Source organism: Pleurodeles waltl, chromosome 1_2 (assembly GCF_031143425.1).
Source record: "Pleurodeles waltl isolate 20211129_DDA chromosome 1_2, aPleWal1.hap1.20221129, whole genome shotgun sequence".
In the NCBI taxonomy this organism is placed as follows: domain Eukaryota; kingdom Metazoa; phylum Chordata; class Amphibia; order Caudata; family Salamandridae; genus Pleurodeles; species Pleurodeles waltl.
Window position 1 is genome coordinate 408,122,643 of NC_090437.1, and position 16,536 is coordinate 408,139,178.

Consider the following 16,536-nt stretch of genomic DNA (forward strand, 5'->3'; position numbering starts at 1 on the left):
GGCAGGGCCCCAGTGACACATACAACTAAAACAACATATATACAGTGAAATATGGGGGTAACATGCCAGGCAAGATGGTACTTTCCTACACAACCCCCACCCCCCCAAACGAAGGACAATAAGACTAGCCATGACCTGATGAGTCTTCATTGTCTAAGTGGAAATATCTGGAGAGTCCATCTGCATTGGAGTGGGTACTCCCAGGTCTATGTTCCACTGTATAGTCCATTCCCTGTAGGGATATGGACCACCTCAACAATTTAGGGTTTTCACCTTTCATTTGTTTTAGCCAAAGTAGAGGTTTGTGGTCTGTCTGAACAATTAAGTGAGTGCCAAACAGGTATGGCCTCAACTTCTTCAGTGCCCAGACCACAGCAAAGGCCTCCCTCTCTATGGCAGACCAACGCTTTTCTCTAGAGGTCAACCTTCTGCTGATAAAAGCAACAGGTTGATCCTGGCCCTCAGAATTAAGTTGTGATAAGACTGCCCCTACCCCTAATTCAGATGCATCAGTTTGGACAATTAATTTTTTGGAGTAACAGGGGCTTTTCAGGACAGGTGCAGAGCACATGGCCTGCTTCAGCTCCTCAAAAGCTTTCTGACAGTTTGTTGTTCATAATACCTTTTTAGGCATTTTCTTAGATGTGAGGTCATTAAGAGGGGCTACAATGGAGCCATGGTTCTTTATGAACCTCCTGTAGTACCCAGTGAGGCCTAAAAAGGCTCTCACTTGAGTCTGAGATGTAGAGGGAACCCAATCTATTATAGTTTGGATTTTCCCCTGAAGTGGTGCAATCTGTTCTCCACCTACCAGGTGTCCCAGATAAACCACTTTCCCCTGCCCTATCTGGCACTTTGAAGCCTTGATAGTGAGGCCTGCCTTTTGCAGGGTCTCCAAAACTTTCCATAGGTGGACCAGGTGATCATCCCAGCTGGAGCTAAAGACAGCTATATCATCTAGATATGCTGCACTAAAAGCTTCCAGCCCTTGCAGGACTGTATTCACCAACCTTTGAAAAGTGGCAGGTGCATTTTTCAATCCAAAAGGCATTACTGTGAATTGGTAGTGCCCTCCAATGGTTGAAAATGCAGTTTTTGCTTTTGCATCCTCTGATAACTTGATCTGCCAATACCCTGCAGTCAAATCAAAGGTGCTTAGATATTTGGCAGATGCCAGTGTATCTATTAGCTCATCTCCCCTGGGTATAGGGTGAGCATCAGTTTTGGTTATCTGATTGAGACCTCTGTAGTCAACACAAAATCACATTTCCCTTTTACCATCTTTGGAATGAGGTTTTGGTACAAGTACCACAGGAGAGGCCAATGGACTTTCAGAGCTCTCAACCACTCCCAGTTCAAGCATTTTCTGAACCTCTTGTTTTATGCAGTCTCTGACATGGTCAGGCTGCCTATAGATCTTACTTTTGACAGGCAAGCTGTCTCCAGTATCTATAGTGTGCTCACACCAAGAAGTGGTGTCTGGCACAGTCGAAAAGTGTTCAGAAAACTGACCCAGGAGATTTATGCAGTGGTCTTTCTGCTCAGCAGTAAGACAATCTGCCAAAACTACACCTTCCACTAGAGCATCTTGTTCTGTGGAAGAGAAGAGATCAGGGAGAGGGTCACTCTCTTCTTCCTGTCCCTCATCTGTTGCCGTGAGCAGGGTGAGATCAGCCCTGTCATAGTAGGGTTTCAGGCGATTGACATGGAGCACCCTAAGGGGACTCCTGGCAGTGCCTAAGTCAACTAAGTAGGTGACTTCACCTTTTTTCTCAACAATAATGTGGGGTCCACTCCATTTGTCTTGGAGTGCTCTTGGGGCCACAGGCTCCAAGACCCACACTTTCTGCCCTGGTTGGTACTGAATCAGAACAGCCTTCTGGTCATGCCATTGCTTTTGGAGCTCTTGGCTGGCCTGAAGGTTTTTAATGGCCTTTTTCATGTACTCAGCCATCCTATATCTTAGGCCAAGTACATAGTCCACTATGTCTTGCTTAGGAGCTTTTAAAGGTTGTTCCCAACCCTCCTTCACAAGTGTTGGAGGACTTCTTACAGGGTGTCCAAATAGGAGTTCAGAGGGGCTGAAGCCCACTCCTTTTTGGGGTACCTCCCTGTAAGCAAAAAGGAGGCAAGGTAACAGGACATCCCATCTCCTGCGGAGTTTTTCAGGGAGTCCCATTATCATTCCTTTGAGATGTTTATTAAACCTCTCAACCAGTCCATTTGTTTGTGGATGATAGGGTGTAGTGAACTTGTATGTCACACCACATTCCTTCCACATGGCCTTTAAGTAAGCAGACATGAAATTGCTTCCCCTGTCTGATACCACCTCTTTTGGGAAGCCCACCCTGGAAAAGATTCCCAGGAGGGCCTTTGCCACTGCAGGAGCTGTAGTGGTCCTTAGAGGAATTGCTTCAGGATATCTGGTGGCATGGTCCACTACCACCAAGATAAACCTATTGCCTGAAGCAGTAGGAGGGTCAAGGGGGCCAACTATGTCAACCCCTACCCTTTCAAAGGGAACACCAACCACAGGCAGTGGAATAAGGGGTGCCTTTGGAGTGCCACCTGTCTTGCCACTGGCTTGACAGGTTTCACAGGACTTACAAAATTCCTTTGTGTCCTCTGACATTCTAGGCCAATGAAACAAGGGAACAAGCCTGTCCCAAGTTTTCATTTGCCCTAAATGTCCATCTAAGGGAATGTCGTGGGCTAGAGTTAGGAGGAACTTTCTGTATTGCTGAGGAATCACCAATCTCCTGGCAGCTCCAGGTTTTGGATCCCTTGCCTCAGTATACAAGAGGTTGTCCTCCCAGTAAACTCTGTGAGAGTCACTGACATCCCCATTTGCTTATTTGACAGCTTGCTGCCTTAGACCCTCTAGTGTGGGATAGGTATGCTGTGCCACACTCAGCTCCTCCCTGGCAGGCCCCCCTTCACCCAAAAGCTCAGCAGTGTCTGCTTCCAGCTCCCCTGTGTGTAGGTTCTGCACAGGGTGGAAATTCTTCTTCCTCAGAAGTTGAATCCACTGTAAAGGGAGGGATAGTAGGTAGTGTTTTACCTTTACTAACCCTAGCTTTAGGGAGCACTTGGTCCATTCTTCCAGGATCCAAGTCACCCTGTCCTTTTTGCTTTTTGGCCTGAGCCCTGGTTAAAGCAAACATATGCCCTGGAATGCCCTGCATTGCTGCATGAGCCTCCAACTCCACTTCTGCCCAAGCTGATGTCTTTAAATCGTTCCCTAGTAGACAGTCTACAGGTAAATCTGAGGCAACCACAACTTTCTTTGGACCAGTAACCCTCCCCCCCCCAGTTGAGATTCACAACAGCCATGGGGTGGCTAAGAGTGTTGTTATGAGCATCAGTCACTTGGTACTGGTGACCAAGTAGGTGTTGTTCAGGGTGGACCAGTTTCTCTATTACCATTGTAACACTGGCACTGTAGGCCTGAACCTCAACACCATTTATTAGGGGAAGTTGCTTGTACTTATCCATGTTAAGGGGACAAGCAACCAAGGTGGCCAAATCAATGGCCTCCTCAGAGACTAACACAGCCTCTGTGGTCTCCCTAACAAGACCAACCCCAACTAAATTACCAAAAGTGAGCCCAGCTACTCCCTTGGATTGGCTATTAGTAGGTTTGCTCCCACCACTACTGCTAATACTAGGGGCACTAGGTGTAGCAGCAGGGGTTGTAGTGGTAGGAGGCTTGGTGCTTTTCTTTGGGCAACTGGGATCAGTTGTCCAATGGCCTTTTATTTTACATAAATAGCACCATGGTTTCTTTTCTTTGTTTTGATTTGAAGAGGATTTGGGCCCACCACCCCCACCAGAGTGTTTTGTGGGCCTGATGAAGACTCATTTTTAGATTTGTCCCCACCCTTGTCAGAAGACTTCCCATCCTTCTTCTTGCCATCCTTGTCACCCCCTGTATGAACTTTTCTGTTCACCTTTGTTCTGACCCATTTGTCTGCCTTCTTTCCCAATCTTGGGGAGAGGTCAGATCAGAGTCTACCAGGTACTGGTGTAACAAATCAGACACACAATTATTAAGAATATGCTCTCTCAGGATTAAGTTATACAGGCTTTCATAGTCAGAAACTTTACTGCCATGTAACCACCCCTCCAAGGCCTTCACTGAATGGTCAACAAAGTCTACCCAGTCCTGTGAAGACTCCTTTTTGGTTTCTCTGAACTTGATCCTGTACTGTTCAGTGGTTAAGCCATAACCATCAAGGAGTGCATTCTTAAGAACTTTAAAATTATTGGCATCACTTTCCTTAACAGTAAGGAGCCTATCCCTACCCTTTCCACTGAAAGATAGCCATAGGATAGCAGCCCACTGCCTTTGAGGGACCTCCTGTACAACACAGGCCCTCTCAAGTGCAGCAAACCACTTGTTAATGTCATCCCCCTCCTTGTAAGGGGGAACTATCTTGTGCAGATTCCTAGAATCATGCTCTTTTGCAGGATGACTATTTGGAATACTGCTGCTGCCACCATGGGGTCCAAACCCCAACCTCTGTCTTTCTTTTTCTAAGTCAAATGCTTCCCTGTCTAGATCCAGCTGTTGCTTCTTGAGCTTCAGCCTGGATTCTTCCACTCTCAATCTATTGAGCTCCCTTTCTAACACTCTGTCTTCAGGGAGGGTGGGTTGGGCATGCCCTGACACAGAAGAATGGTGTGAATGAACAGAGGGAGACCTGCCCCTAACAGACGGCACTCTAACATTCTGGCCTACAGAAGTAACACTCCTACTGTGATGGGAACTCACATTAGTACCAGCCATGCTAGGTGGCTTGCTAGGGGGCAGGCTGGGAAGGTTCCCTTCTAACTCTCTTACTGGGGGTGCCCCAGAATCAGAGTGTGAACCATCAGCTAACTTCTCAACAGATGTGCCAACTAAGGTCTTATCCTGTTCAATGAGCAAATTAACTAACAGTTCTCTTGAGGGATTCTTACCTACCCCTAAACCGTTTTCAATGCAGAGACTCCTTGCTCCTTTCCAGCTAAGGTGATCATAAGCAAGTTTGGTCAGATCAACAGTTTGGCCTGTACCAGACATTATAGAAAAGGTTTAAGGGACAGAAAAAGAAAGAAAAAGTTTTCAGAACTTTTTAAGGAACAGGGAAAAAAAACTTGTAAAACTTTTTAAGAACTTTTTGAAAGTTTTAGAAGTACTTTTCAGCACTTAGCAAAGGAGTAAGAGGAGAAAAGCAAAACTTTTTGGTTAGGTGTACATACACTGAACTTGTTTTGTATATTTTTCTCTTATGAAAAGTACAAAATGACAAAGTGGTAAGTACTTGCAAGTACTTATCCCACCGCTGCACAACCAATGTAGGAGGTTGGACTGGCTTGTAGTGGGTACCAAGGGGTACTTACACCTTGCACCAGGCCCAGGTATCCCTTATTAGTGTAGAGGGGTGTCTAGCAGCTTAGACTGATAGAAAAGGTAGCTTAGCAGAGCAGCTTAGGCTGAACTAGAAGACGAGTGAAGCTCCTAAAGTACCACTAGTGTCATATGCACAATATCATAAGAAAACACAATACACAGATATACTAAAAATAAAGGTACTTTATTTTTATGACAATATGCCAAAAGTATCTCAGTGAGTACCCTCAGTATGAGGATAGCAAATATACACAAGATATATGTACACAATACCAAAATATACAGTAATAGCAATAGAAAACAGTACAAACAATGTATAGTCACAATAGAATGCAATGGGGGCACATAGGGATAGGGGCAACACAAACCATATACTCTAGAAGTGGAATGCGAACCAGGAATGGACCCCAAACCTATGTGACCTTGTAGAGGGTCGCTGGGACTGTAAGGAAACAGTGAGGGTTAGAAAAATAGCCCACCCCAAGACCCTGAAAAGTGGGTGCAAAGTGCACCTAAGTTCCCCAAAGAGCACAGAAGTCGTGATAGGGGAATTCTGCAAGGAAAACCAACACCAGCAATGCAACAACGATGGATTTCCTGACGAGAGTACCTGTGGAACAAGGGGACCAAGTCCAAGAGTCACAATCAAGTCGGGAGTGGGCAGATGCCCAGGAAATGCCAGCTTTGGGTGCAAAGAAGCTGCCACCGAATAGTAAAAGCTGTGGATTCTGCAAGAACAACAAGGGCTAGAGACTTCCCCTTTGGAGGATGGATGTCTCACGTCGTGAAGAGTCGTGCAGAGGTGTTTCCGTGCAGAAAGACTGCAAACAAGCCTTGCTAGCTGCAAGGGTCGCGGTTATGGTTTTTGGATGCTGCTGTGGCCCAGGAGGGACCAGGATGTCGCCAATTGTGTGAGGAGACAGACAGAAGACAAAGAGCCCACTCAGAAGCAAGCAGCACCCGCAGAAGTGCCGGAACAGGCACTACGAAGTGGAGTGAACCGGAGCTCACCCGAAGTCACAAAGGAGGTTCCCACGACGCCGGAGGACAACTCAGGAGGTCGTGCACTGCAGGTTAGAGTGCCGGGGACCCAGGCTTGGCTGTGCACAAAGGAAATCCTGGAAGAGTGCACAGGAGCCGGAGTAGCTGCAAAACATGCGGTTCCCAACAATGCAGTCTAGCGTGGGGAGGCAAGGACTTACCTCCACCAAACTTGGACTGAAGAGTCACTGGACTGTGGGAGTCACTTGGACAGAGTTGCTGAGTTCAAGGGACCTCGCTCGTCGTGCTGAGAGGAGACCCAGAGGACCGGTGATGCAGTTCTTTGGTGCCTGCGGTTGCAGGGGGAAGATTCCGTCGACCCACAGGAGATTTCTTCGGAGCTTCTAGTGCAGAGAGGAGGCAGACTACCCCCACAGCATGCACCACCAGGAAAACAGTCGAGAAGGCGGCAGGATCAGCGTTACAAGGTCGCAGTAGTCGTCTTTGCTACTTTGTTGCAGTTTTGCAGGCTTCCAGCGCGGTCAGCAGTCGATTCCTTGGCAGAAGGTGAAGAGAGAGATGCAGAGGAACTCTGATGAGCTCTTGCATTCGTTATCTAAGGAATTCCCCAAAGCAGAGACCCTAAATAGCCAGAAAAGGAGGTTTGGCTACCTAGGAGAGAGGATAGGCTAGCAACACCTGAAGGAGCCTATCAGAAGGAGTCTCTGACGTCACCTGCTGGCCCTGGCCACTCAGAGCAGTCCAGTGTGCCAGCAGCACCTCTGTTTCCAAGATGGCAGAGGTCTGGAGCACACTGGAGGAGCTCTGGGCACCTCCCAGGGGAGGTGCAGGTCAGGGGAGTGGTCACTCCCCTTTCCTTTGTCCAGATTCGCGCCAGAGCAGGGCTGGGGGATCCCTGAACCGGTGTAGACTGACTTATGCAGAGATGGGCACCATCTGTGCCCATCAAAGCATTTCCAGAGGCTAGGGGAGGCTACTCCTCCCCAGCCCTGACACCTTTTTCCAAAGGGAGAGGGTGTAACACCCTCTCTCTGAGGAAGTCCTTTGTTCTGCCTTCCTGGGCCAAGCCTGGCTGGACCCCAGGAGGGCAGAAACCTGTCTGAGGGGTTGGCAGCAGCAGCAACTGCAGTGAAACCCCGGGAAAGGTAGTTTGGCAGTACCCGGGTCTGATCTAGAGACTCGGGGGATCATGGAATTGTCTCCCCAATGCCAGAATGGCATTGGGGTGACAATTCCATGATCTTAGACATGTTACATGGCCATGTTTGGAGTTACCATTGTGACGCTATACATATGTCGTGAAATATGTATAGTGCACGCGTGTAATGGTGTCCCCGCACTCACAAAGTCCTGGGAATTTGCCCTGAACAATGTGGGAGCACCTTGGCTAGTGCCAGGGTGCCCACACACTAAGTAACTTAGCACCCAACCTTTACCAGGTAAAGGTTAGACATATAGGTGACTTATAAGTTACTTAAGTGCAGTGGTAAATGGCTGTGAAATAACGTGGACGTTATTTCACTCAGGCTGCACTGGCAGGCCTGTGTAAGAATTGTCAGATCTCCCTATGGGTGGCACAAGAAATGCTGCAGCCCATAGGGATCTCCTGGAACCCCAATACCCTGGGTACCTCAGTACCATATACTAGGGAATTATAAGGGTGTTCCAGTATGCCAATGTAAATTGGTGAAATTGGTCACTAGCCTGTTAGTGACAATTTGGAAAGAAATGAGAGAGCATAACCACTGAGGTTCTGGATAGCAGAGCCTCAGTGAGACAGTTAGTCATAACACAGGTAACACATACAGGGCACACTTTTGAGCACTGGGGCCCTGGCTGGCAGGGTCCCAGTGACATATACAACTAAAACAACATATATACAGTGAAATATGGGGGTAACATGCCAGGCAAGATGGTACTTTCCTACACTAGCCATCTTCAGCTTATACTTCCTCTCCGTCAGCTCCTCTCCTGACACAAGTCCTTGAGCTCAGCCAAAGTGTAACCCTCCAGGTTGGCAAGCTTGAATTCTATCTTTTCAGGTGAGGTCACAGACACAAACAGTCAGGCACGTCAGAAACAGATTTGGAAAAATCAAAAAGGTCAATCAGGAAGAAGTAAACTCAAGTTGGTCTTAGTGTGGAACGATACCGTACACCAAGTTACTTTAAGGCACTGCACAAAAACAAGTCCTATCCTCACTGCTGATCACCAATGTTAGAAACTGGGTTTCTTGTTGACAAGAGGCATGCACCGTGTCTAAGCAGGAACCACAATCCTAGTCAGGGTAAGTCACCTAAATTAACTTGTGCACACCTTCTGGTAGCCTGGCACAGAGCAGGCAGTCCTAACTTAAGAGGCAATGTGTAAAGTATTTGTATAACACTTGAAACAGTAAGACAGTGAAAACACTACACACAAAGATACCACACCTGGTTAGAACAATAGAGCTTAATTTTATGAGCAAAACAAGACCAAAATGACAAAAATCCAATAAGCCGAGGTCGAGAAATTACTTTTTACAGATTAAAAGACAATATGGTTCTCAGAAGCATAAAGTGCCAACCAGGGACATCTGGTTGCACTAGACCAGGTTAAATCCAACAGTTCTGGCCGACTGTGATAAGCGAGGGTCGGATACAGTCCAAGACAATTCCTGCTAAAGTTTTATCTTCTCTACTGAGCCAAGAGTTCAGTTCACGGGGAAGAAGTTTACTGGTAGCAAGGAGAGCGTCGCTGGCAGTGGTCCATGGGAATGAAGTCTCGGCACGGCGTGGTGGACAGGCTGACTGGAGTCTTGTGGTCACGAGCGGCAATGCTTCCTGTATGAAGAAACAAACATGCGCGGCTCGTGCTGATTCTACGGGCAAGTGACAAGGTTCCAGTGCGAGTGGCCACATTCGCTGTCACAAAGAGCCCAAAAGCTTCATTTCAGGAGCCAAAAAACACTTTCAAGAGTCCAGAACTAGAGAGAAGCCTCTTTAGAGTCAGGAGCTAGTTGAAGACAGGTCCAGGAGCTGTAGCAGGTGAGTTGGAAGTCTTCTGTGTCCCTGAGACTCACTACCAGGCAAGGAGGGCAGCATTTCAGCACAGCAGAGCAGGAGTCTAGCAGAGTGACAATCCTTCTTCCTGGCAGAGTATACACAGGTCCAGAAGTGTACTGAGTTGGCAGTGTGAGGTGCAGTTCTCATACCCAATGGTGCCTCTGAAAAGGGGAAGACTTCAAACAGAGGCCTTTTAAGTACACAGGGTCCCTGCCCTTCCTTCTCTGGCTCTAGACTCACAGACTCACTACAGGGGGGTATGCAGCGCTTTGTGTGGGATCGGGACACAGCCCATTCAGGTGCGAGTCAGCTCCCCCATCCCATTCTGGCCAGGGTGGCCCATCAGTCACACCTAAGCTCCCATTGTGTGTGGCTGTCAGTGGGGAATGCACAAGAGCCCAGCTGTCACCTACCCAGACGTGGATACAGAGACAGGCAGAGGGCACAGATGGTTAAAGTAGGAAAATTCCAACTTTCTGAAGTGGAAAAGTGGTGTTTTCAGAATTATAAAAAAAGGAAAGTTTGGGCCTGGCAAGAGGGTTATCTTGACAGGTCAACATGGCATTTTAAAACTGCCCAAACAGGCTATGCAATGGCAGGCCCGAGACATGTTTGAAGGACTACTGAAGTGAATTAAAAGTACATTAAATATGCCAATTGTGAATAAGCCAATGTTACCATGTTTCAAGCAGAGAGCACATGCACGGTTTAGCAGTGGTAAAGGGCTCGAAGTCCTAAAGCCAGCAAAAACGAGGTCAGCAAAACAGGAGGTCAGAAGGCAAAAAAGTCAAGGGAAACCACGCCAAGGACGCCAGGTCTAACATACACATATCAGAGGTGATGGGCCGCACTCTACAGAACACAAAGTATTAGAATACATTTATGGGTGGCCTTCAGAACTCAGCTTCTGAAAATGTTGATGTTTTAAGTGAACAGTTTATGAAACAGTCCAGTAAAACAGACTACTTGACCCAACTGTTCATGAAGGATAACCACTTTTTCCAACACACTGCTTATGGGGCAGGGACTCTTTGTGCAATATGAGCATATTTTCTATCTCTGACTGCTTTAGAATTACCAAGACGTTGCTTTTATTGGGGGCTCTTTGAAGGCACTGTGGTGATAAGACACCAGAGGGTGCCACTGTCAAAGGCCAGAAAAGTCAAAAAGGGCACCTAAGATCTACGGAAACAGTAGAATATGACAATGCTCTTGGAAAAAAGTTATACTATAATCCAGAAAGGGGTCTCATGTACAGAGAACACGTGTGAACGCCTGGAGGGCCTCTGCATTATCATGGTGACAGGCCTCAAATGGATCCTCATGACTGAATATTGGAAGAAAAGTCCCTAGGACCAACAAAGTACAAGGCTCCAAAAGGCACCAAGTCCAGAAACCTAGCTGGAAATGTCCACTGCCCGTGAAATCTACCTGATGAACAACAGAGCAATGGAGGGGAAAGGGAAGCAATGGACAAGCTTGGGATGGTGAGGGAGCAACACAGAAAGCATGGGTGTGTGAGCAGCAAGGCAGCATGTGCTCTTACAGGGTGTACTAAATAAAAAAAGGGTAGTTAGTTGATATGGGGACAATGAAGGATACCATTTATCTGATCAAAAGGATAGTAAAGAAGCTATGCCCCAGCGATGGCACCTACACAAGAAGAGGAAGGTAATCCATCAAATAAACAAGCAAATGAGACTGAGAATAAAGCCAACCAAGTACTGGTATTGTACACATATCAATAGGTCATCAAACACATACAGCTCAAAGCATTCTGTATGCAAGACCTAAAACAGAGGCACTGACTCTTAATTCACCAAACATCTGTGGAATGAATTTCACTTAGGAATGAGTAAAAAATCCCCTCAACAGTGAGTGAACTATAGGATAAATTAAGCAAAAAGATCTACACATGAATAAGTGGAGGAGATGTGGGAATATAAAATACCACCAATGCACACAGGATGCCAGGTTGTTAATGGATCACATGTGCAAAGACTTCAATTTGTCGCCTTTTTGTGCAGTCCAAAAGACATGTAATGGCTTAAAGATATTCCACACATTTGGAGGAAAGGGAACTGTACATCCCCCACTTTCTTTCAGTGAAGGTTCAGGACTATAGACTGTGGCAACACTCCAGGTCAAAATAACCAAAACTGACATAGCCAGGCTAAGGTAAGCAGAACTATGAGGTTAGTAAGGCCTGCAATAGTGCTTTGTGAATCTATGGGAGAAATGTATATACAAACTTCACACACTAGGATGCTAAAAAAAACAACCACCACTTTAATCTGAACCCTAGCCATCTCATTGTTAAAAGTCATATTCCAACTCCCAGTTCCAATCCTTGCTTGCTCCAGCTCCATGAAAGAGAATAGATCTCATACACTGACTGTGCCACTGCAATGCCCAGAGTAGCCACTGCCTGCGGTGAACTCAGCGATGAGGAATCTGTCACTGGGTTCTCATCTCTGGTTCTGGGCCACGCAGTTCAAGGTCATGTACAGAAGTAGGCAAGCTCCTAGTTATTACCTACAAACACAGGGTTTCCCAAAGGGTAGATGGAAAACGAGAGGTATCCCAGATTTTGACTGCATCCTCAATGGATGTTAGGGCCCAGCCAATGGAGGAAGCTGGATGCAGTCAACACTGGGTGGAATTTACACAGGACAGGAATGGCTGAACAGACCGACTTCTCCATTAAAAACCTGCAATGGATTGCCTACAACCAGGATTGACCTTGCAGACAAAACTGGAATTAAGACCCAAACCTTTCTGTAACAAGCAAATAAGCATTAAAGCTGGATGTTCACATATGTAGCATTAACTGAGGAAAGGCTCCTCAGTATCCTCTATTTAAGAAACTTTTCTTTTCCTTTCTTCCCATGTGAGCTTTCTAGCTGGACTACTCAAACTCTTCCTTCTGGATTCCTTTGAGATGCAGTTAGTTTCAAACCATGTACAGGTTCATAATTGTATTCCTTTACTCTTGGTGTTTCTAATCATTTAAGTGTTAAATTATGTTGCAGAACGGACTCTCTTGTGGTGTATTGGTGTCTCTGCTCACTAGTTGCCACTGAAACATGCAGCACATGATAAAGAGGTGAACCTGGGTATACTTTGTGCAGTCTTTGGAAGAAAGAAGTTGTATTTTGAAGAACTACTAAACGATGTAAGTACCGAGGGCACAGCCTTAATCTCTATAAGGCTTACTATCCTCCTCCAAGCAAAGCTTGTTGTCACCACAGAGCACTAGTGGGATGTTCAAATGTGTGATAAGAGTGTACTGTGAAACATGGACTCAAGCAGATAAAAGACTTGCTTTAACCATGAATGAGAACCACAAGTCTAGTGCTTTTTTATAAACCCCGGACTCAAGCCTTGCTGTATGTTTAAACAACTACAGCACTCTCTAAGAGGATGACAATTTAGTTTCCAACAAGGCAATACAATGCAGTCTCTGTGAAAGCCACTATCCAAATTACATTGGCTGATGGACTGTTCTAATTCAAAAAGACGATTCATCACCAAAGTAAAGTTGAACAGGTTCTTTTCCAGTAATGGGATTTGAGTGAACCGATTATCCAGTTATCTGTGCAGACAAACTTCGTGCCCATAAAAATGTTGTCTTTGTTAAGCCATGACACTGGTGAGAACTTAGAGACTCTGAGGCAGACCAAATAAAACTGTTGTTGGTAGTATGGAGAAATCTGAGGGACTTTTAACTGCACAGATAAACAGAGATGTTATAGCATTTATTGTGACTATCTATGGCACAAAAGCTATCTGCCGGATGACGATGACGACCGAAGAGCAGAAAGGGAACAAGGGTTATCTTTACCCTGAAATGAGGAACTCACTGAGATTGTACACATCTACTATGCACCTAGGATCACTTTGCTAGTCTTTCAATAAACAAATAGGGAGAATAGAAATACAAGAGTTCCTTTGGTACCAAGAAGGACCAAAACTAGCTGCAAAGCTTTAGGTTTTTCAGTATCTTTTGTAATGAAAGATATATTGAATTGTAAACATATATATCAACATAGGTTTAACAAGCTTGGGTGGATAAAATGGCCCCATATGTATAAAGGATGATTACACGTGGAGCTGTGGAAAATATTAATATCTTTGGCTATAAGAGATAGCTAAAAGACTTTACTATTAGAAGAAGAGAATAACCTTCCTGTATCTAAGTGACAGTATGATGTTTGAGGCGCACATCCTCATTAAGAGAACAGGTGTGGCAATTGGCATACATCCAAGTGACAATAAAAAAGCCACAACTCTCCTGCTAAGTTTCTGTAAGGGCTCATCAACAGCTGCCATTGAGTTCTCTGCTGCTCTGTCTAAGCACACTACAGAATGTAGCAAACTGCTTAGTGATTATAAAAAGCCCAAGAGCAGCTGTATAGCTGACACAGTTGGAAGTAGCAAATTAGCAGAAGGGGAGGCTAATAGAAGATGCTGAACACATCTCTAAAGTGAGCTTGATGCAATTCAAGAGTTACAACTAAAGTTCAGAGAGGGGAAACTAATGTTTCTGGAAACCTTTTTTTATTTATTTGTACATATTTTACAAGCAACATTTCAAGGATGTATAAGCCTTTTGAACAAATGTCATGTAAGGATTTTAAATTTTAATTTCAGTGAGGATCTAAATGCACTCTATTTGTCAAGTCACAATACTATGGTAGATCTGGCAACTTACATGAATAGAATTACCGTAAACCGGTCTCTCAACTGGCTGCTGTGGGTAAAACATTTATACACCTTGAGGTTAACCTAGACATGGGGAAAAGGAAAGTGGACTCAACTAATGTTATTGACAAAAGCCCAAAGACAAATAAGACTATATTGTCTTTCCTTAATAATGCGATGGGGATCCTCATGGAGGAAATTATGCATGTGGAACACAAACCGGCCCTAAATTGCTACAGGGTTTCTCCTTCAGGCGGAGACTTTGTCTATGTATGTATCCACAGAGGGCACTCTTAATTTATGTTGTTCGCAGCACAGCCCTAATGACATTTAACTCTGTTAACTATACTACGGAACACGGAGTGCTTGGCAATCCCACACCTGTTCAGAGCCTTTTAGGGAAGGTGCTAGGGATGAATCCAAAAACACTGTGTTGACCAGTAAGTCCAAGTCTGAAGTAAATCTGAAAAGGGGGTGAAAAAAAGCAACCTTACCCAGGACTTTGCACCTTATACGAAACCTTGTAATAATCAAGACCTTTTCATTAAACTGAAAAGAAAGAAAAACTGCTTTGATTCTCTTGGCCTTCGAATTGCCAATATGGGGTAGGAGGTGTGGAAATTGGGAGGACGTAGGGTTACTTCACACGAAAATGGCAATTTGTTTTTAGTAAATTAGCATCCTGGCCAGTACTACTTATGATGTACCTAGTGTTTCTCCACAGGGCCAGTGCAGTAGGCATCATACACCATGTTCATCCGGGGTTCACTGGCAAAACAAGTGATAATATAGCCACCAACTCACTACTACCTCATAATATCCAGTTAGCTTACCTCACTGCCTATTCTAGCAATGGCATTAGTAGGAACTCTCCTCATAACAACACTCAGACCCTGACAGAGTTCAAAATGTTCTGAACTCCAAATTAAGAGATTTCAAGGGCCCATAGCAATCCTCAACAAAATTACTTTAATGCCACCTGCTATCAAGAGGACGTAAGAATGATATGGCATGTCACATACAATTAAATAAGGTAGGGTTTCAGTCAATAAAGACTTCTAAACTATTCAATAAAGCAATACACAAAACAGTCTTCTCACAACTCTTTAGTGTTTTCTTCATGAAAATACAGTCTAAAGGCAAACCCTGCGGTGGGGGAAATTTTGATCTGTGACAAAAATGTAGGGGAACTTGAGGATATAGAATTCTGGGTTCAAGCAACGGGCAGCACCCATATTTGCCTTAAGACAATCTGTTTGCCTTCTATGACAAATTACTGCAAAATTGGCAGCACCTTGCTTATCAGAAATGTATGTCCATTTCTTCAAATCTCCACAGTTGTGAGAACAGGACTTCTCTTTAAAATTATGAAAACAATGGTACCATAACATCCTGTTGACCAAGAGACTGGCTGACGCATTTCTGATGAAAGAGAACCACTTGTTCAAAAAGCCATAAACAAACAGAAAAAAAGGTTGTAATCCGTGTGACTAGTTTGTTTTTAAGAAGGTACTGCAATGGTCCTTTTCAATTTGTAAAGCCACTCAGGCCGAACCAATAATTTTGCAACCCAGCCAGAAAGAAAATAAACATTTATTTTTAGAGAAGCGCCGGGTATTTCTAATTTCAACTAAAATGGAGCAGATTCGACCAACCTGTAATTGTGAAAGGTTGATTAAAACCTTTTTTGTGACGTGGGACTCAATCTTCGAGTGGCAAATTGTTGGAGTTCGACTTACAAACATCAGGAAGCTATTTTGCCTTGAATTACTGTTTCAAGAGAATGTAAATTGTGCTAGGCGTTAAGAAACTTGCAGATGCTAATTTGGCTCCAGGGGTTAGTCTCCAAGGTTGGGTAATTGTAGTTGTAAGAACTTTTGCACTATACCGAGGTCCAGCCAGACCGTTTAGATTTCCTGGACAGACCGAACACAACAGAACTTCAAGTCTACTTATGCACTTAAATACAAAAGACTGCTCTCGAAGGATAACACCCTACCGTAGCCAAAAACGATTTACAACTATTTCCACAGTCAAAACCTTTCTTACCCTGCGTTAGAAGTCCATGATGTATTCATGTGTTTACTGCCCTGTGGAATTGGTACAAGAAGGTTGAAATTTCTATTAATGAAAAATAATTTCGATCTTGCCAGCAGACAGGTGCGTAATTTGGATTTTGCTACACGTTTGTGCCAAAATAGTTAAGTACACTTGATAGAATTATAATTTTGTTACAACAGGCATTGGTAACGCCAATAGGTTCTGCGTTGGCCGCAAGCCTTTCAGCAAATTGTGTTTATGCATGGTTTTTGTAAAACCTTGTTTGAGAAGCTGGCAGACCCTCATCAATCTAAAACAAAAAAACATTGGCTAAAGGCAAAAAAAAAAATT

General features: G+C 44.7%; 1 protein-coding gene across 2 annotated transcripts in view; it reads right to left on the reverse strand.

Moving 5' to 3' along the window:
• JAK2 (Janus kinase 2) overlaps positions 1–16,536 on the reverse strand; it is an 882,548-nt gene that overhangs the window by 516,813 nt on the left and 349,199 nt on the right. The window lies entirely within an intron of this gene.